This window comes from Sceloporus occidentalis, unplaced genomic scaffold, assembly GCF_023333645.1.
Source record: "Sceloporus occidentalis isolate IW3139 unplaced genomic scaffold, rSceOcc1.0.p SCAF_95, whole genome shotgun sequence".
NCBI lineage: Eukaryota > Metazoa > Chordata > Lepidosauria > Squamata > Phrynosomatidae > Sceloporus > Sceloporus occidentalis.
Genome location: NW_028317075.1, coordinates 2,238,352 through 2,259,779, shown reverse-complemented (window position 1 = coordinate 2,259,779; position 21,428 = coordinate 2,238,352).

Below are 21,428 nucleotides of genomic sequence, written 5' to 3'. Positions count from 1 at the left end.
GTCTTGACACGTTTAAAGGTTTTTTTTGGATGGGAGACCGTAAAAAAAACATGTGTTTGATTTTCAAAGCTTTCTGTTTCTGTGTAAATCCAATCCTAAACCAGAATGGATTATTGTACAAATACAGCAACATTTATTCTGGACAACAAAATTAGAAATGTGAAAGTAGCTTATGTCTATTATTCAGTATAAGTATTCCAGTGTTCACCTTTTTGGCGGGAAATGCTGCATATCATGCATTTTTTTTTATGGCCCTCTCCCAAATGCATCCCTTTGTAAATCTTTAATTCATAAAACAAAGTAGCCAAAAAATAAATTAGGATTCTAGCAAAGTAAATAAAGGAAAGGTGAGTAGCTGCCAAAATCTAAGGAGAAAAGATATGTCATTATGCAAAATTGTGTAATTATCGACTAGAAATGTCACATCTGATAAATATGCAAACCTGACAATTATTATTAGGACTAATAAAGTTACACAGGAGCAGAGATTACAAATTTAATGTAACCAATGTTCACATATTAAAAATCAGCATATTTAATAATCTAAACTTTATAGTTAGAAATGCAAATTAGGCAAGAGTGTACTGAACTGGAAAATTACATTGCTGACATGACAAGAATTAAATGCAAACTACATCAAAACACTATGCTCTTAGTTTGGTAAATATTAAGTTAAAAAAAAAGAGTTCTAAACATTCTAACATATGACAAGTGGAACCTAACAAGTTCTAGAAAAAATATATAAAAATGTATAAATATATAATATAAAATGAGAGATATCGAAGGTGATGATGTGCAAAGTGCGCTCAAGCAGCATTAAGGAGTCAGCGCATAATAACCTGACTCTTGACTGGCGGATGGCAACTGAAAATAAATTCACGAGGTTCCATTCCATTCCATTCACTTTGAGTGTCACTGTGCTTAGGATGTGATAGACATCACACACACAAATACACGTCCAACCAGACTGAGGTTACCAGATGCATAATATATTTTTTATTTAGAAAACCATTGTTGGGCATCCAGGCCATTTATGTTGCTCATGTTGCGTATTACTGATGCCATTATATTTTACTAATCTTAAGGGTGGACATTCCATCTTTACAAATCTCCTTTGTTCCTCTTTCTTACTTAGATGTCTCGGCGCTCAGAATGTTTGGTGAATTCAAGTATATCAGTGTTCTACATTCCGAAATACCACAACAATGCGTATGGAATGTTTGTAAGAAAAATGAGTTTCTATTAAATTCTAAAGCAAAATACATTGTTTCTTCTTACAAATTCCTTAATTGCATAAATACCTATCCAAAATATCACAAACCACATAAAAATATCAGTAAACCCATAAAGCCTTGCCCTAACTCACACCTCCTATGACCAGCTAAATTGACAATTTAACTTACCACATGGAAAGCTATAATGCTTTGCCTGTGCATATTTGAGCTGTTCTCAGACTCTCTAAAGAGCATTCACTGGTATATTGTGTTGCCATTAAGGCCCACTGCAATTCCCATAATGTGAGAGTTTAAGTGCTGGTTAAAAGTAAAGTAATTGCACACAAAGATAAAGTCTATTAGTTTGAGGATTCAACATAGTATTTGCAGCAGTGGCTGATGGTAAATGGCATATACTGTATAGTGTATACTAAAAAGGCTGCTACCATAGGCATGAAAGGATTAAAGGAAAACTAGCCTGTGGGTCTACCTGCCACTCTCCCAGCAGGGCCCAGAGCAACTGCACCTAGACCTTAACTCCAAACCCGTTCACCCTATGGCCCCAACACTTTATTCGCTACCACCAACAAATGCTATTTCAGGTTTTAATACCTAAGGATGCTTCGATAAGCCCCTGGCCTCCTCCTTGTACAGAAAAACACAATTTAGTCAAAAGGGTTTAAAGTATAGCCCAAAAGACAAAACTAATAAAGTTATATTGAATCTGAATAAAATGGTACATAAAATAGCTGTAAAAGACACATAAACAAGGACTAAACATAGAGAATTTACATTAAAAAAGTAAAATAATCAGTGGGAATCTCCAGATGAAAGGAAATTCAAAGCGTTTCCATTCAGATTCCCATTCTTGTAAGTATCTTCTTTCTTCTTTTATCCCATGGAGACATCTTAATTGGTTTGATTTTAAAGCTTGAGACCCAAATCTTGCCTGATTCTACTAGGGAAACTCAGCTATGTCCCCTGTGTGACCCCAGTGCTTGGTCCCCTGTAAGATTTTATGACACCCAGAATAGGATATCTGGCATCCTCTGAAGATGCCCTGTATCGATTCAATAAATTGGGGCCTATATACAACAATTGTGTCTCAAATTGTACATGACATTATTACATTGGATAAACACTCAATATATAAACATATCTTATTAACCTGATTTGGGAAGAGTAAAAAAAATTTATTTGCCAGAATATTTAAAATTTGAATATCTAAATAAAAGTAATTTTCCCTGGGTTTTGTGGTTCACTTTTTAAAAACAGAAACAGCTGTGTAGCTGTTTTTTTTTTCTTTTTCCAATTTAATAAAGCTGTCAAATTTGACATGCCACTATCCATGGCCTCTCCCTATCGCAAGCAGGATGAAGGGATTATGCAGATGAGTTGCAACATTGTGTCTGACTAGGAAACATTGTCCTGAATGCTTGGCATAGTCTGAATCCATTTCCATTCCCCTGAATGCCGAGAGCTATGAACTCTCTCAAATGGATAAACACCTCAACAAAGCTGTTAAGAAGCCCCACTAAATGGTTCTGGCAGGCATAAACGTTCAGTGGACGACTGAATACAATTTGCTTTTTTACCCCTCTTTATTCATAAACCTTTGAAGTTTCGTTCATGCTGAGAGCAAAATGAAAGTGTTGATTGAAGCTCTTGGTATATTTCGAGTTGTGGACAGTATACCGTTAAGGAGTAGGCATTCAAGTTTATCTGCTATATATATATATATATATATATATATATATATAAATGATCCTTAATTTGAAGTGTAATCCACTGATAAAATGGCTTTGGTCTCAACATTGCCCATTTTGGATTGTTTAATTATATCCTGAAACATTAAACAGAGAAGTTTTCCAAAAGTAATCTCGTCTGATGCGCAGAGCTAAACATAATGGATTGGTTACTAGGCACAACAATGTTATGTACATATAATAACTACATTTGGAACCATAAGGAATATATATATTTATATAAATGTTATATAAAATACATTTTACGAAATCTTCCTGCAGCAGCTACCAGTCGGCTAAAAACCTGCTGGGCTACTTAAGTTAGCGCTACGGATTTAGGAATAACAAAAACATGATGCCTTATAGAATGTTCTACCACTTCTCCAACAATGCCCTACAAAAGCTTTGGTTAAAATTAAAACATTTTCCTTATTTTAAACTACGATCACAAAATGCTGTGTCCAATCAAAATAACATGCAAAACACAAGTTTGAGAAGCTAGTAAATAATTAAAAGCAGATAATTTACATAGTTACATAGATAGTTAGAAAAAAAAGACATATTGGCCATCAAGTTCAATCATTCTACAATCTTAAATTAGTTGATTCAGAAGAAAGCAAAAAACAAACAAACAACTAGACAGTATAAAGGAAAAAAGTTAGTCTCACTCCCCATGGATCAACATTACCTTATCTACTTTTATCCATGTTAACCCTGTATGCATTTCATATCTAGGAAAACATCAAAAGTTTTTTGTATATTGATATATTGAATTGTCCAAAACAACTTTAGTTGGCAGTCTATTCCACAGTGTAACCTCTCTAATAGTAAAGAAACCTTCTCTATGTTTAAGACAAAAGCTCCTTTCTTCCAAAATGCCCACAAATTTCCTAGCCTATAAAATATATAAAACATTGGACTATATTCATCAGACAAGACAGGAGCAATTCTAGGACAAAGTTTTAAATCATGAGCAATCACTATAGGAGCCAATGGAAAAATGAATTTCATCCCAGAAAATAAAATGCTATTATATGTGTTTTTATGAGACCATAAGTTAAGAAGTATATTGCATTTTCGGGATACGTGGTAGATCTAATTTTCTTGGACAAAGTACAAATAACTTCATGCTCTTCTTCTTAACTGTTTTTAAAAGTTTGCTTAGAGATTATGTGATAGATAGACAGATAGATAGACAGATACATTTTTGATAGAAAACACTAGCATCCACATTTAAGCATTTTTCTATTAAACATTAAGGAACCCAACCTTCTTCATGGATCTTATTATCCACCTCGGCTACCTGTATACGTAATCATACACCCTACACCTGCAGTGCAAACTTCTGAACCCTTTCACAAATTTAATAAAGACTCTTTCCTTTTTGCTTTCTTCTGTCTCTGCACAAGAGCTAATAGGCTTCTCACTGTGCCCCAGATACAATAGTGTCTCAAGAAAAAGATCAAGGATGTCTTCCTTCAAGTGAAAAGTAAAAAAATACATATGAGCAGATTTTCAAGTAACGAATTGACACTGGACCTTAAATATCATATTCAGTACTTGACTTGTAAAGAAGGCCTTTCCGAGTTTTCTAGCCTGTATTTTTTTCTTATGATTAAACAACTTTAGAGAATGCTGGAAAAATAATGAATACCACTCTAAATATTTGTATCTGCCATCCTGGTTTTGAAAATGCCTTCCTGGTGGTAGCTCTTTTGAAGGAAAAAAAAGGCTGTAGAGAGAGCTTTTATGAAGAAACATATATATTCTAGGACTCACGACTGTCACAAAACTTTGAATTTACCTTAGACCATTGGATTTTCATTTTTTTCCCACACAGATTTCAAGTTGAGTCACCTAGCATTATCCTGTAATGTCTATTATTATAATTAGTATAAATAAAACTCTATCATATATACTTATACTATATACAAAAACAGATTTTACTAAATTAAAAGTACCTTTTCTTTTATAAAGGTATAGGTGACGACATACAAGAGGAAAAACAACCAATCATAATCTGCATCCAGAAATCATTGCAAAATTTGTCTTTGTTCATCTAGAATTAAAATTTTTACAGTTCGGTATATTTCATATACTACTGTAATATTGTTTACATGCAAAGATAATCAAAATGCATTTTATTTGTTTTATTTTAGATATCTATAAAACAAAAACATTACAACTTTGGTGCTAGGGACATTAATACAGTGCATTATGAGACTAGGGCAGATAAAATATTTCAGATGCCTACAACTAAACATCATGAAGGTAATGGTAGCAGAGAAGACTATGCAAATTAGCAGGCAATTAAGCCACTTATTATTTGGGTAACAATTGCCTTTAATGCTTCAATGTACACATAAAAAATCTGTGAAGTTAAAGAATCAGCTTTTTGTTCAGATACGAGGAGAAAGTGTTTAGTTAAACAGCTGTATCACAAATATCAGTGGACCCAGCTCTCCCAAAGTAAAAAGATTTTTAATATTTATTAAACAGGTCCATTGTTGCCAAACAGCACAAGCAATTCTGATTTTGACTGGATCATTATAAGGTCTGTTAATTCCAATACATTTTGTCATCATGGTTATGGTTACCACCTGAAGAACAAATAACTGGAAACCAGTAAGTAACAATAATACACTTTGTCCCATAGTCTAACAATTGCTAATAGATTTTAATACAAATATGGTTATATTTAACATGACTGTAGATGCTTTTCTATATTACATATGAAAGTAACATCTTAAGAAAAACATTGGGGGTTATGTACTATAACTACTACCATTTAATTGTTAATTCTCTAGTACATACCGTATTTCCCCATAAATAAGATGCACCTTTTTTCGAAATATTTGGGGTGTAAAAACAGGGTGCGTCTTATAGCGTGGTTGTAGATTTTTTTTTTTGCTTACCTATGTGTTGCTCAGCAGCGTCTCTTGTTCCATCGAGGAGACACAGGAATCCAGTGGAGTCACGTGAATGTACATCACATGACTCCACTCAGTTTCTGCTCCCCTGGGACAAGAGAAGTTCACTCAGAGTTCGAGCAACGCGGAGGGAAACAAAGTCTGCGAGAGAGGCACCGGGAGATCTGCAGTTCAGGTGGGGGGGTGTATGAGTCTGCGTGAATGAGGGAATGAATGAATATGTGTGTGTGATAGCATGGATGTGTAAGTAAGGGGGTAGGGCACAGGGATGCTGAAAGTGAGGTGCATGTGTTGGCTGCTTGTGCATGATAGGAGTGTGATTGCTATAGTAAATATACATGATTACTAACAGCAATAACACTCCTATCATGCCCAGGCATACCCAGATTCCAGCACAGCTAACATCACACTCATCCTAGAACCTGGGCATGATAGAAGTGTAATTTTCGGGCCCCAAAATTAAGGTGCGTCTTATACATGGGAGCGTCTTATACATTGGGAAATACGGTAAACATGATTTTGTTTTCCCCAAAATCTGCTCTACTCATCCGTTCATTATTACTAAAAGTTGTGTTTGTTTTCTTCAACTCTTGTCTTTTTTTCATGGGTCACTGACTTTAACCCAGCTCTCACTTTTCCACGATGAACTGATTTTTTTCTGTAAATATTTATACAGCACTTCAATGATATCTTTCAGGTTTGCAGAAGTTAAAGTCCACATGAAAGAGTCTATATAGTATTGATTAACAGAAGGTGAAAATGGAATCACTGACAATGCATGAAAAGCTAACTGACTTGAAACACTTCCTTTATTTATAAGGCTGCAATGTCATATAACCCAAGCTCTTTGCTGATGAAAACATTGGTAACAATATAGTGTATTTTAAGGCATAGAAGAAAAAAATCGAATATGGGGTTGACACACAGGGAAAGATTGTGATACACTTTTGCATCACTGGTAGTAGCGGAGTCCCAGACACCGGAGAATGAAATTGGGACTGTGGGATTGTGGTCCTGAATTTCACTGTCCCACGGAGCTCTATCTCTGTCAAGGAAAGTGGGACAGTAGTTGAGCTTGGGATAAAGTGGCAAAATCAGGACTGTTCTGCGCAAAGCGTGTAATGATATAAGTGGATGCAACCATATCACTGGACAATTTTGATGTAAAACTGGCAGCTTGCTTTTACGAGTTCAAGAAATCTATAACAACATTAATCATGGTAAACCCTTAGTTCCTTCCCTCTAGATTAGACCCCCCATACATCTACTTGCTGTATCATTACATACTTTGTTATTTTAAGAACAGACACCTTCATGTTATCATCTTATATTTCACAATTATATGGGTGCTTTATCCTAAAATTTATGTTACAACCAAGCTTTTAGATAAGCTCTTTGGGGCTGAAGGAAGAAAAATGACAACTTCCAGCCTTAACTTGTCTGGACCATTGTTGAAGGGACAAGCAATTTTAATTCAAGGTCATGGATAAATAGAATTGGGGTTCAGTCATCCATGCTAACTAGAGGAGACTAATCTGCTGGGAACTTAGCTTGTCCAATGACATTATAAAGACTAAAATTTACTTATTCAAAGGTGCATGAAAATCAAGTATGTTTATTTTTTAATGGAACTAGAAGTCTATGTGTGTTTATGTGACACACATTGAAGGAAAACGTATAGCTTGCTATGGTCTACAAAGATGCTTTAAGTATACAGCATGTTGTTAAAAAGTTAAATTATGTGTAGAGGATGGTTTTTGTTTAATTTCTAACGTTTAACTTTGATTGCCTCCTAAGCTCTTTTAAAGCAGGCATTCACCACCATATTGTATATGGTGCACGTGGACGCTTGGGGGAAGGCTCACACAGGATCCCTGGAGCAGTTTTTGTGTTGCTGAATGCCTCCATCAACCATAACTGCCCCTAAATTAACCCTAAACATCCCATCAACCATAACTGCCCCTAAATTAACCCTGAAGACCCCATTAACAATAACTGCCCCTAAATTAACCCTAAATACCCCATCAACCATAACTGCCCCTAAATTAACCCTAAACACCCCATCAATCATAACTGCCCCTAAATTAACCCTAAACACCCTATCAACCATAACTGCCCCTAAAATTAACCATAAAGACCTCATTAACCATAACTGCCCCTAAATTAACCCTAAACACCCCATTAACCATAATTGCCCCTAAATTAACCCCCACCTCCCCTGACTTTCAGCAGCCCAAATATTAATTTCATACTTACTGTTAGATGAGTTGCTGAGCAGTGTGGATGCTATATGGAAAGGGGCGGAGCCAATTGTCAGTGTGATTGCAGGATTGCAGTCAGTCACAGTGGAGGGCGGGAAGACTCAGGGCTGGGCGGGCAGTGTGTTGTCTGGGAGCTGACGGCTGGAAGCTCCTCCCCCACTCGCATAGCTTTTACTGTGCGAACAGGGTTCAACTGGGCGGCTCAGCCGGTGCTTTAGCAAGCGCGGCAGCACTTGAGCCATATAGGGTCTTTCTTCCTATCGCACGTGCGATACAAGGCAGGCTACATCAGGGGACAGGAAGCTTCATGGCACATAAACCCCAAAGCGCAAAAGGAAAAAAAATAGCAAAAATTCATCAAAAATGTTTTTCGTTTTGCGCTTGGGGGTTCACGTGCGCATGTGTTCCTATGGAGGAGCCTCCACTGGCCACAGAGGTATGAACGCTGGCAACACTTATTTCAGCTATGGCAGATTGTTTACTGAGTAAAACTTTCAATTTAACTGCCATACATGCCATCAATAAAGAAGTTGTTTTTATCTTCATTTAGTGTCCAGCAATTTGTGGACTGTGGGGCATCAAACCACCCATATTAGTTATAATATTTAAACAAAATTCATTTTGTAGGACAAAATCTAGACGTTGAATGCAAACTGCAAGAAGTCAATTTTGTTTAGCTTTGAAGGAAAAAACTCACCATAAATACTACAGATTGATCTTCCTTCCTTCCTTTTTCTAGCTCCTGTACTTGCACAAACCTGTCACTAAGAAAGGCAAGACTGCTTTCACAAGTGAACTTATATAGAACATGTACAGGGAACAGACCATGTGTTTGCAGTTCTCAAGTTAACCACCGTTGACAGTTACACAGACCAGTGGAAAACTCTACTTAAAAAGCGCAAAACCTAATCTCAATCAAACTAACACTGCGTCATAAAAGCCATAGACTGAAGCAACTTAATTGTAGACTGACATAGGACTTTAAATACAATTTGTTTACTCTGTCCCATGATGCCTTTACCAAAACCCTGTGAAATCTAATATATATGCAAATTCACATACAGATTTTTTTAAAAGGACACAGTCATGCCTACATTCATTAAAACTCAACTGATATAAAGCCTGGCAAAAATGTTAAGTTGTTGGGGTGACATTTCAGTTAGTTGCACTGACCTTTCTCAAGATGTCTCAAGAAAAGTATACCCGACTGAAACATCTCCCTAGTAATTCATCATTCTGATTAAATTTCACTCCTTAGAGTGTTGTTCCTCATGAACATGTACATATGATGTGGTCCTTGGGTTTCATTTGGTAAGGAATATTTTTACTTCTGATTTATAATGATAGTCTCTCTGCTCCTGTCTCATTACATTAGTAAAATGAGTTAAAAGCATACATTATTAAAAACAATGTTATCAATAGTAGTAGTAACAATTTCCCTTTCAATGCTAACATTTACATTTTAATAGGTAGTCACTGTTATTCTATTCACATTATCTTTATTGATTACAGACAATATTGCAATTACAAAGTACAGTTCTGGTCCAAAGTAACAAATGCAGTGCAATTAGAAGGAGCCTTCTTCTATTGGTTTTCATGATGACTGCTACACAATTAGAACTCCAGAATAATGCCTTATAACTAACTAGAATAAAAGGGTCCAATCGGCATATCAGATAATTTACAGATTCACTATATATTGAAATGTTTTAAATGCAGTCTAATATTTTACCATAGATAAGCATGTATTGCTTGTTAATCTAATTAACACACCCCGGATAATGCCACTATCTGTTACCAATCCTTTAAATCTCTCCATAAGTATACTATAGTTATAGAACTTACTAACTAGAGCTAGGATCACTTGCTGGTTCTTTGTTTGGCCTTAGTTGCATTTACCAAACAGACTTGTTGGACATTTCAGGAAAATCTTAGCAGCAGAAAAATGATCTGATTGTGTTCTTGTAAAAAAATAAAATAAAAATAAATACATTTTATATATATATATATACACACACATTGGTGGTATTAGAATAACAATTAGTATCTAAAAATACAAATCACAACAACAGGGTACAACTGGTGAGACATCAGGACATACTTTAAAGATTTAGAACTGTTCTGTGGAAAGCACACATTGTTTAACTTATTTGTGGTCAAGGCAAATTCAAGCTACTGTGTCACCAGCATGGGGTTTAGAGAGCCAATTTTGTGACCTTTCAGTATTTTATGAAGTAGATCTTTATTTTGCTTCTCTTTGTTTTGATAGTAAAAATAGTAAAAATGTAGGTACATTTTTCCGTTGATTGCGTTTAAAGGAACTTTGTCTTGCATTTCAATTCTAGCTTGCCCTTGAAGGGAACTAAGATATGTTTGACAAAACTGCAGAGTACCCCTTTTAACCAAGGGGGAGAGCAATTGGCCCTACATTCCATTCCATTTATTTATATAGCCCCAGTAGATTCTGTAGCGCTGTTATAATAGTGTAAAGTGAAAGTAGATAAGACAATTTAAATATCATTAACAGACATAAAACACACCGGTACAGATGGAGAAGAGGGCACTGTTCTTGTGAACTTATCATCTATTTGGTGGTTCAAGGGGGAGAAAGACAGTAGGAGAGATCCGATTCAGTGAGGATGAGTTGGTTGTAGCAAGGGACAATATGGAGAACTGTGTTGACCTGTGTATGCAGATGGGGGCTTATCATTTTTCCTCAAGTGACATGGAAACTCTGTGCCCTCCATCCCCATTTGCTGTAGTGAAGGATTGGGGTTAAATAATTTAAATCTACTATATGAGGAAAAATGGCAAGTCAATGTAAATTGAATGTAGTCATTTACTCTGCCATAGGTGTGGTGCAGAGCTGACTATGATAATGTTCTACACATAGGTATTGTCAACTAAGTTTAAGGCTTAAGCACTTATTTCATCCGCAAATTGGTGAAATTAACCCAAATGGAACCTAGCAAAGATATGAGGTGAAAATGCAAGCAAATAATTAAGGACTATCAATAAAACAATCCTCTGTGGTAGAGTGACAAAAAAACCAGGGGCTCTTATCTAGAATCCACTTTCCAGGGCAGATTTTTTTTGTTGCAGCTTTGCAGTATACCTATTTAATGTTACCTTCAAATCTGATCCTTGTACACTAGAGGGTAGCAATGCTAGAGCTGTGCCGTTTCCTGCCTTGGATTTATAACTCTATGTAGGGTTTGGTGGTGTTCTTTTCTATTCTTCAATATGATTGACATTGTAATATTATGTAATTACCAAATGTGTCTATAACCAGTGGATGGTATTAACATTGAAGAATATTTTGTTTTCACTAATTTAGTTCACAGTATGTTTTTTTCAATACTTTCTTTTTTAATGCTCATTGAACCATGCTGGGCGCTTGATGTTAGCCACACTACGATCATAGAAATACATGAAAATAAAGTAGAATTACTTAATACTAATGCAAGCACCATGTCCCAGTCAATTATTACCTAAATAGCCAGCCTTATATCTCCTATGGTAGTACTTAAGGGATTATTGTAGCAATGTTTGAAAAACTTTGTTATATTTCTCATGAACCTGAAGTGGCATATTACACAGGCTGCAGACAAGAAGCAATAATAGCTTTATTCATCCGGGGACTGAATGCCTGATAATGGGCATGCAATAGGCTTATCTTGGCTGACAAAATACCCCCTTTCATGTCTGTTCAATTAGAGATAATTGTGGAAGGCATTAATCATCTCACATATTTTCAACAAAACTTTGCTCAGCTAAAGACATCACGCACATGATGGTCGACTGCACATCTGCAAATTAAACCTGCTGCAGTCAGTGTGTGACCAATTTCAAAAGCAGGATGTGATCAGAACCAGGACAATAGACATTTTTTTTATATATATTCTGAATGGAAGGGATTTTAAGCTTGGCATAGAAATGCAACAAGATGACCCCAATCTAACCTTTTGATTTTGGATGGTAGCATCTATTCTTAAGTAACACTTATTTTTATGTATTTATGTATACACACGCTGTGTCCTCTTAGGCTCAAGGCTATTTTGTTGCCTGTGAAATCTGTAAAACACATGAACACTTGTGATCAGCTAGAATTGTCTTTTAAAAAAATTAAACCCTGAACAGTTGTTGCAAATTCAGAGATCACATGGCTTAATTTGCATTTATTAGAATAGGCTTTAATGTCTAGAATTTACATCAAACCTAATTATGATAGAGGCAGCTGGCAGACTTAAGCCAAGAGGCAATTGAAGCCAGGTGGTCTAAATACACCATACACACATATTTACAATCATAATATGCATGCACTGCTGCTGTCAGAAAAATCAAACACAAAAAACATGCACTATGGTTAATGGTTTGCAGGAGAAAGACTAAGGGATCTTAATAGGTATAGTAAAGAAGACAGTAGATCTGATAGAAACAGTTAAATACTTAAGGGGATATAACAACATATGGGAACAAAGTGTATTTTAGAATAGAAAGGTTAGATCACTTTTAGGCTAGAGTTTAAAACTGGAGGGTCAGAGGTTTAGCTGTAATGTAAGGATGTTTTATTTTGATGAGAGGGTGGTAGAACAGCATCCCATCAGAAGTGGTAGAGGTTAATACAGTGAGGGAGTTTAAACATGCATGGGGTAGGCATAAAGCCATCCTGAATCTAAGACAAGACCAATGACTAATTAAGGTCTGTGTGCCTACATCGGGAAAAATGGGCAGACTAGATGGGCCGAATGGTTCTTATCTGCCGTCTTGATGGAGAGACCTCTGAGGTCTCAAAAACTTATGTATCTTTACATAAGATGACTCAGATGCTACTTACCTGGGCAAAAACATATGTGTTTTCATAGTACTTAAGTTTGTCCCGATATAGGAGGACACTCCATTTTTAGAAAACCTAAATGTTTTGTGGGTATGACAGTGTTCTACAGTCTAAAATTACTGTGATATGTATATAAACAAAAGATGTGTTTCAAAATAATTTGATACAGTGAAATAGTATCTGACTTATAAATGACCTAATGAGCTATCAATGAGCCACAAGGTCACATAGAAAGATTAGTAAAGGCCTCTTCCCGCTCCCCCTGAAACTAAAGATCCTGTCTTTGGCCATTTAAAATGTTGGGGGTGGGGTGATAAAAAGGGTAGTCCTGTGGTAGAGGACTTCCTTACATTTGATGCATATTATAGGGGGGGGCAAGAGGGAGGTGCGCTGCACCTATAGAGCTGCAGCTTCTCCTAAGGTAAGTACTTATGTTTTGACCCTGAGTTACCAGATGCATACAAAGTCATCACAAAGTACTTTAACCCCTTCAGGACCGACATTGGCAAACTGCGTCTTCCCTTGAAGGCCGCATTTTTTTTGTAAATTCCGCGCTCGTGATTCGCTTCAAAGCGATCACGTGCACGGAATTGAGGGGGGGTGGCTGCTACGGATCGCTGGGGACACCCAGCGGTCAGTAGCAGCCGCCCCTCGCGATCCCAGCGTTCATAGCGACGCTGGATCGCGCATCATCGATGACGTACCTGGTACGTCCCGGTCTTAAAGGGGTTAATATAGATCCTTTACTGCTATGACTGTATGGGGCAGAGAGCAAACTTATAATGATAATTCCCTCCATTAAATTGTAGTCTTTGTGGGACAAAGTGTTTCCAGTTTTGTTTTTTTGCAATTAAAAAAGTCAGTGCTACTTGAAAGTCAACAAAATGCTGCAGAAAAATACAAAGTAGAAGATTTTTAACACTCAAGGTTACTAAACACCGAAACAGAACACCAGGATATTCTGTATAGTGTTCCCTGGGGAGGAAAACTATTTGTTATAGCATTAGTGTAACATGATGAGTTGTCAATTGATGGAAGCATATTGAGATATTTAAAGATATGAAAAAGATCAACCCTCAAGGACTATCTTTGTAACCTTCCTGTTCCCATTTATTGCCTTGTAAAACTGACAGCTTTGGAGTTAAAGTTCAAAAAAAGATTGTGCCTGAGAGTTACTGATTACATTGGACTTCATAAACAGTGGATACTTAGGAGGAAATGTGAAACCACAAGATGTTTTGCTACATAACAATAGATATTGGTCACAGACTATTTTTTATTTTGTTAATTGAACGTATCCTAGTAGAAACAACACTATTGATGTCTGTGTATAATAAAACATAAGGGTGATTCTTGAAAGTGTTTGTGAGCTGGGATGGAGTACCCCAAGACACATAAAACGCTTCAATTAATACAATAGTATACATTTTTCCTCTTTTTAGTATGGCTTCACATTTGAGATATTCTTTATAAATATACATATTAACATTAATGATTTTTAGCATAGCTGTTTAAATGCATAAATTTTAAGCTTGCTTGCAGGGCCCTCTTTACCTAATATAACAGTTTGTCTTAGTCTGTCAGTTCTAGATTTGAATGTATGTACTATAAGAAAGGCTGTTTGAATTGTTGCCGCTGTATAAATAAAAGATAATGATAATCCTAATGAATGGTTCGTTCAGAAAAGAGATAGGTGTCGGATCTTAGGCAGGATTTTGGTCCATCAAATTTGGGACATCACAAAGACCTTTCTTCTATCGAGCCTGAACCCTACTAGGCTGCAGCTGGCCTGCCCATCTCTACTTAGGCAATATTTTTTTTTACCATGCAATCAGTAGACCCCATTGATTTTAGATATTTTCTCCTGAATATTAGCATTCAATTTATGTCCAAGTATATTGATCTCAAAACCAATGTGGTGAGTTTGTCTGTCTGAGTTAGCATGTTAATGTCTGTCTTTCTGGGTATGCATGTCAATGTCTGTCTGCCTGGGCATGCAAGTGTATGTCTAGGTACGTATGTTAATGTGCATCTGTCTGGATATATTAGTGTGTGTCTATCGGAGTATTTGAATGTGTGTTTGCCTGTGTATGTATGTTAGTGTCTGTCTGGCCATGTATGTTAGTGTATAGCTGATTATGTATTTGTATGTCTCCCAGGGTATGCATGTGTGTTTGAGTATTTTAGTGTGTCTCTGCCTGGGTATTTAAATCTGTCTGTGTGTCTGTATGTTAGCATCTGTCTGCTTATGTATATTAGTGTTTGCCTGGGTAGGCATGTGTGTCTGCCTAGGTATGAAGAAGCGTCTGCCTGGGTATGTTAGTGTGTGTGTGTCTGGGTATGTTAGCGTGTGAAGTCTTAAATAGAATATACTATGAATAATAATAATCCTCTATTATATTTTTATGCTCTGAAATACATTTCTTCACCTAATTCCTAAATTGTCAGCAAACAAAAGCAAACAGAAAATTCAGGTTTGTCTGGAAAAAAATGTAGCTTATTTGACGGTTACTGATACGGAAACACCTTTGAACAGCATAGATGGACTTTGAGCCATTTGGGGCTCTCTACCTTCATATCTGCTGTACACTGCTGTTTATCATACATGTAATAATTTATTTCATGGAACCCCATGTTTTTTGTTCTAAAGACAGGAGTCATTAGAAACAAATTGCAGGTTCCCTTGTCCCAGCCAGATGTAACCCATTAACTGGGTGTATTTCGAGCTGAGATAACCAAGATGAGGGATTTACTGATTCATATACTGGGAAGCTTGAACACTTAAGGTAAGATGCTACTCATGATGCTTCACTGATATATAGACCCTTGAAAGGTTAAGTAATACTTCATAAACTTTTAAGATGGGAGATGACACATCTACAAATGAAAATAGATTTATTCTGTCTAAAAATGTCACAAAATACCATTCAAGTGCAAGATAGAAATGATAGTCCATTAAATGGATCATAACTTAAAAGGTATGATAATTTTTGCACAATCAGTACAACCGCAAATCACGTTTTATTATGTTTTATTCGAAAACAAAATGTATTCAACAGACTTTGCAAAATATATTGTCAAAGCTTAACATTTTGTGGATATTCTGATGAAGTCATTAATTTGTAAAGTCCTTGCTTCATAAAATAAAAAAGAAAAAGAAAAGAAAAAGAAAAAATGTCGGTGCGCTAAGCTAGTCTCAGGCTCAAATAATACAAATATGTAATACGAGGCCTACCAAACAGGTGTAAGCATGCAGCAAGAAACAGTGTATTGGCCGTACAATGTATACAAAAAACAAAAACTGTCTGCGCTTCTTACCCTAATAAAGTTGGCAACAAATATATAAACATAATATAAATGAGAGGTTTTGGTTATATGAATTGGCCAAAGCATAATTAAGCTCGCCCGCCACGTCAAGGCACACTCTCAATAGGGTGAGATCCTACTCTCACCTCCTACATAGTGGGCACACAAAGCAGTTTATACTGCTACCAAAACCTTATTAATGTGTTGGGGAGGTGCAATTAAACCTCCTCCCCATTAACCCCTGGACAGCAAGCTGCAACCAGACTGATGAGGAGCCAACAACCTCAAATATGTGATCTTCCAATATCTTCCAAAACACCTGGTAACCCACAACTAGAAATGAAACACAACCCCCGCTGTCCATCAAGGAAAAATACTAATAAAAAATAAGAATAGTGATGTGTATAAGCGAGTGTTTGTCCCTCAAAAAAACATATTACTCCTGGATATTGGTTAACATAATAGGCCTTATTAAAGGAACCCAGCGAAACCTTAGCTGGATTTAACAAAGGTAAAAATATACATGATTATTGATTCAATCACCTGTCTAAACTTATGTTGCATTGTTAAAATACCACCGTAAGTACTAAAAAAAAGGCTGCATAGAGATCCAATGAAGCAATCTCTGGGGGTGTGCCAAATTGTAGCACATCTTAAATTGATACTTTTAAATAAAACTTACAGAAACCACATGCACAGTATGTCCTAAACAAATGATTTTATTTAATTTCCAGTTGAAAAAGTAGGTCTAGTTTTTTTATCCAGCATAAAAAAGTAAAACTTACACAAAGCACATGCACAGAGGGGCCTAAACAAATGATATTGTTTAATTCCCTGTTGAAATGTAACATGTACCAGCATTGCAATACAATACAGAATTTTAACGTGTATGTAGCCCAGGGATGGCAGATAAGAACCATTTGACTCATCTAGTCTGACATTTTTTCCTGCTGTTTAACATGTTATTACCTAAACAGTAAAATGACATACTGATAAATGTTATTCTTCTATGATTTTATTTTTGGTGATTTCTTCACATTAGTACAAATTCACACAGGTACACTACTGTATGCAGGGCCGGCCCGACAATGGAGCTGAGTGGGGCAACTGCTCCAGGCAGCACTTTTGAAGCCCTTTTTTTTTTAAAGTGGAAGAGAGAGAGAGAGAGGGGCGCCGAGTGGTTTTCGCTTACCAAGTTGCCAGTACACGCTCGGTGCCCCTCTCTCTCCTCTGCAAGCCCTCTAGCTCGGTCTCGGTGCCAGCTTGTAATGCTGAGTGCCGGAAGATGACGTCATTTCCGACGCTCAGCATTACAAGCCGGCACCGAGACCGAGCAGGGAGACTCGCCGCAGGACTGCTAAAAAGGTAAGTACAAGGGGGGGAGTAAGGGTAGATAATAGGGAGGGAGGGAGATGAAGGATAGATAATGGGGGGGCGGCATTTTAAACTTCGCCCAAGGCAGCATTTTGTCTTGGGCCGGCCCGGACTGTATGAGTATAAATTTTATACTACTGTATAAAAAAAAAGTAAATGCCCGTTGGACCATATTATGATGTGCTGACAAATATATTCCCATTAGAACAATTTAGGTTAAAATACAACAATTAAGTAACTGAAAAGTCACATTTACAAAGCAGTGTAATATGATAAGCAGTGTAATATGATCTGCCATCAACCAATGAAGTGCACCTGCACTTCATTGGTTGATGGCAGATGGGCGCCCTGCTGGTGACCAATAGAGTCGCTCTTACAAACTTTTAAAATCCTGGTGCTGAAACTCGGCCTGGGGAAACCACTGGTCTCCACGCTCCAGGAGTTGAAGGTCCGTACGAGCAACGAATAGAGTAGCTTGTACCGACCTTTAACTCCTGACAGTGAAACTCCGTCTGGGAAGACCCCCTGCTCCAGGAGTTAAAGGTCTGTACGAGCGACTCTACTGGTCGCTGGCAGGGAGCTCCTCTCTGGGTTGATGCTAGAGGAGACCCCTGCAGACAACCAATAGAGTTGCTCACGCGGACCTATGGATTTCTGCTCCCGTTAACCCCTGCAATGCTGCGTAGATAGGGTAGGCTAGATGGGGAAGGGACCAGGGAGATTATTAAACGAAGATAAACACAAATATTCTTCATGTTGTGTGTCTTCATCTTTGTGTACGTTTTGCCGCCGCCATGTTCGTTTCTTTGGTATTCGGGGTGAACAACGAAAACCACCCTTTGTGTTCATTTTAATGTTCACCTGAATTTTTAGTCTGTTTAAGTTTTCTTTAGTTGATTAGTTTCTCACAAAGTTCATGATTTTATTATTTTGCAGCAAACATGGCAGTTTTTTGGGGAGGGGTTAAATCTATTATTTTTCTACAAAATGTGAACTTTCATATTAAATCTTATTTACTAACTTATTTACTACAATTTCTAATATAAATATTAATACGCAACATATATTTCTGTAAATGCATATATGCTACATAGGGTTAAGTAGAACGGTCACATTCCTAATATCCATACTTTATTCTTCTTTTATCCAAAGTACTAACTTAAAAAATACATCTGTTACGTTTTGTTCTGCTGTGTGCGAGACCTGCCATGTTGCTGCTTATGATATGTTATAAAATGTTGTCACTCTCCAACATATCTGTGATGGCAACTTCACAGAGAAACAGCAAGGTTGTAAACAATCTGTAGTGCTAGAGGCTCACTGATTTGATAGTAGGATACTAATGAAATATTTGCTGGGGGCAATGGTGAATTAATGAATATTTGTATAAAATTAGCTAGATATCAGAGCTAAAATTATATAAAAATCGAATTAAGTTGGAAACACAACTTTAAAAAAATAGATGAAAATATTATATTTAATTTTTGGTACTGTTATCCTTTACGGTATCCTTTATAAAAGCATTGAGAAGAAGGGCAGATGAAGTGTAATTTGTATAGAATAGCTAATTATGGAACGTTTACTATTATGAACAGATGCACACTGGCAAAAGTACCACGTATCTTTGAATTTTAAAATAAACAAAGTTCTGTTTTTATTGAAAATATTGCTTGCCAGTCAAAGGACGTGAACTGTATACTAGGTCTAGGATTTAGTTTAATGGTGACTGTCAAAATGCAAAGGTTTAAGCTGACAGGGTATTTTGACCAAGTAATGCGAGATAAATCCTCCTAATTTAGCCCATTAGTCTGTCCTGTGGTTAGATGACATTATGTTACTAATGGATTCTCTCTGCAATACGACACTAGCTGTGCTCCCCATTGGGAGTCATAGTCATATAATACACATGTACTGTTCAGTTCTAGAAGGATATTCTAATAGCCTCAGCACTTTTTTGTTAAGTAACTGACTTGTTTCCATGCCTGGAATGTGTGTTTGTAATGCAATCTTTGTTTTCCTGGGGTAAATGGGCTTCTTCGGACACCAGGAAAGCTAATGATAGGGATTGTGGGACACCAGATAGAATTCCAGTACTTTGCATGAAGGTTACATACATGTGATCTTTCTGATTTTGACTAACAACTACAAATATTCGTTATTTAACTAATAAAGGCGCTCTCTATGCTTTTTTTTTTTACCATAAACTTTTTAAGGAATGCACAATGCATATCGTATGTGTACTTCTTTAGGACATGTATGATCTTTTCTCTCCTGATTATTTGCAGGGTATGAGTGTATCGCAGTTCTGAAAGTCAAAATTATATGAAAAGTAACAACAATTCATTAAAATATACATATCCTTCCAAATATTTTGCTCAGTTTAATAAATATCTATTAATAGTTTACACATAAATGGTTTCACTAATGCTTCCTGTGACAGAAATATTTTATATATATATATATATATACAATATTAATCACACCTATCATGCCCAGGCAACAGGCACATGCTGGAATCCGGGTATGCCTGGGCACGACAGGAGTGTGATTGCTGTTAACAATTATATATATTTAATATAGCAATCACACTCCTATCGTGCACAAGCAGCCAATACATGCTGAAACCTGGCTAGTTGCCCCCCTTGAGTATTGATGCTGTCAGCACAGATAAAATGCTGCCCTGCAGGATGGGGTCTGCACATCACTTACAGCGATTCCTCCCCATTTACACATCCATGCTATCACACACCTATTCATTCATTCACAAACATCAATTCCCTCATTCACAGATACTCATTCATTGACAGATATTCATTCCCTCAATTACGCATACTCGTTCATAACCCTCCGTCACCCTCTTACCTGCACTGCAGATCTCTGTACCGCTCGCAGACTTCCACAGTGGCCGCTCCTTGCCTCTCTGTTTCTCGCACTCTGTGCGAGCAGCTTCTCTTTCCCGCCCAGGGGAAGCAGGAACGGGGCAGAGTCATGTGACGTGACGTAAATTCATGTGACTCCGCTGGGTTCCTGCTTCCCCTGGGCGGATTCAAGAGACGTCAACATACGGGTAACCAGCAGGGCCCCTGCGGAAGTGAACATTAATCCGGCCCTGCATCCGGGGACATGTCCGGGGACATAATTTGTCCAGGGACAGTGTCCTCAATCCGAGGACAGTCCTCAAACGGCTCCCCAGACAAAAAGTTACATTGTCGCCCCACCTGTCATGCACAGAGTAGGCAATGGTAGACAGACACATTTCATTCAGCCACAAGACTGACTCCCCTCATTCATATTAGAAAAAAAAATAGATCCCCACAGATGACAAAGGGGCAGGTCACAGGGCAGGCACATCCACTATTCATTATAGAAATAAAAAAAGGTTCCCCCATAGTTAGAACAATCAAACAGGTGTAGCAGCAGAAGTAGTAGGGCACTGGGCCTGGGCAGGCAGATACTGGCAGATGATAGGTACATGAAGCCCCGTGGAGCAGGACTAAATTTCCCCAATATTATACATTATAATGCCAGATTTGGTCACCTATATTTATTTTTCAATGAAAATAATATATGATAAAATTATAATAAAAAATTAAACAGGCAACTGTCTTAATCAACTCTACTCAGAAACAGGGGGAAAAATGTATGCTGCAGCCCCTGTAATACACTACAGTAGTCACTACAGCTTCTCCAATCCATCCTACAACAGTACATTTTCTGCACCAAAATAAACTATTAACTAACCTGCGGTAGCCGAACAATGA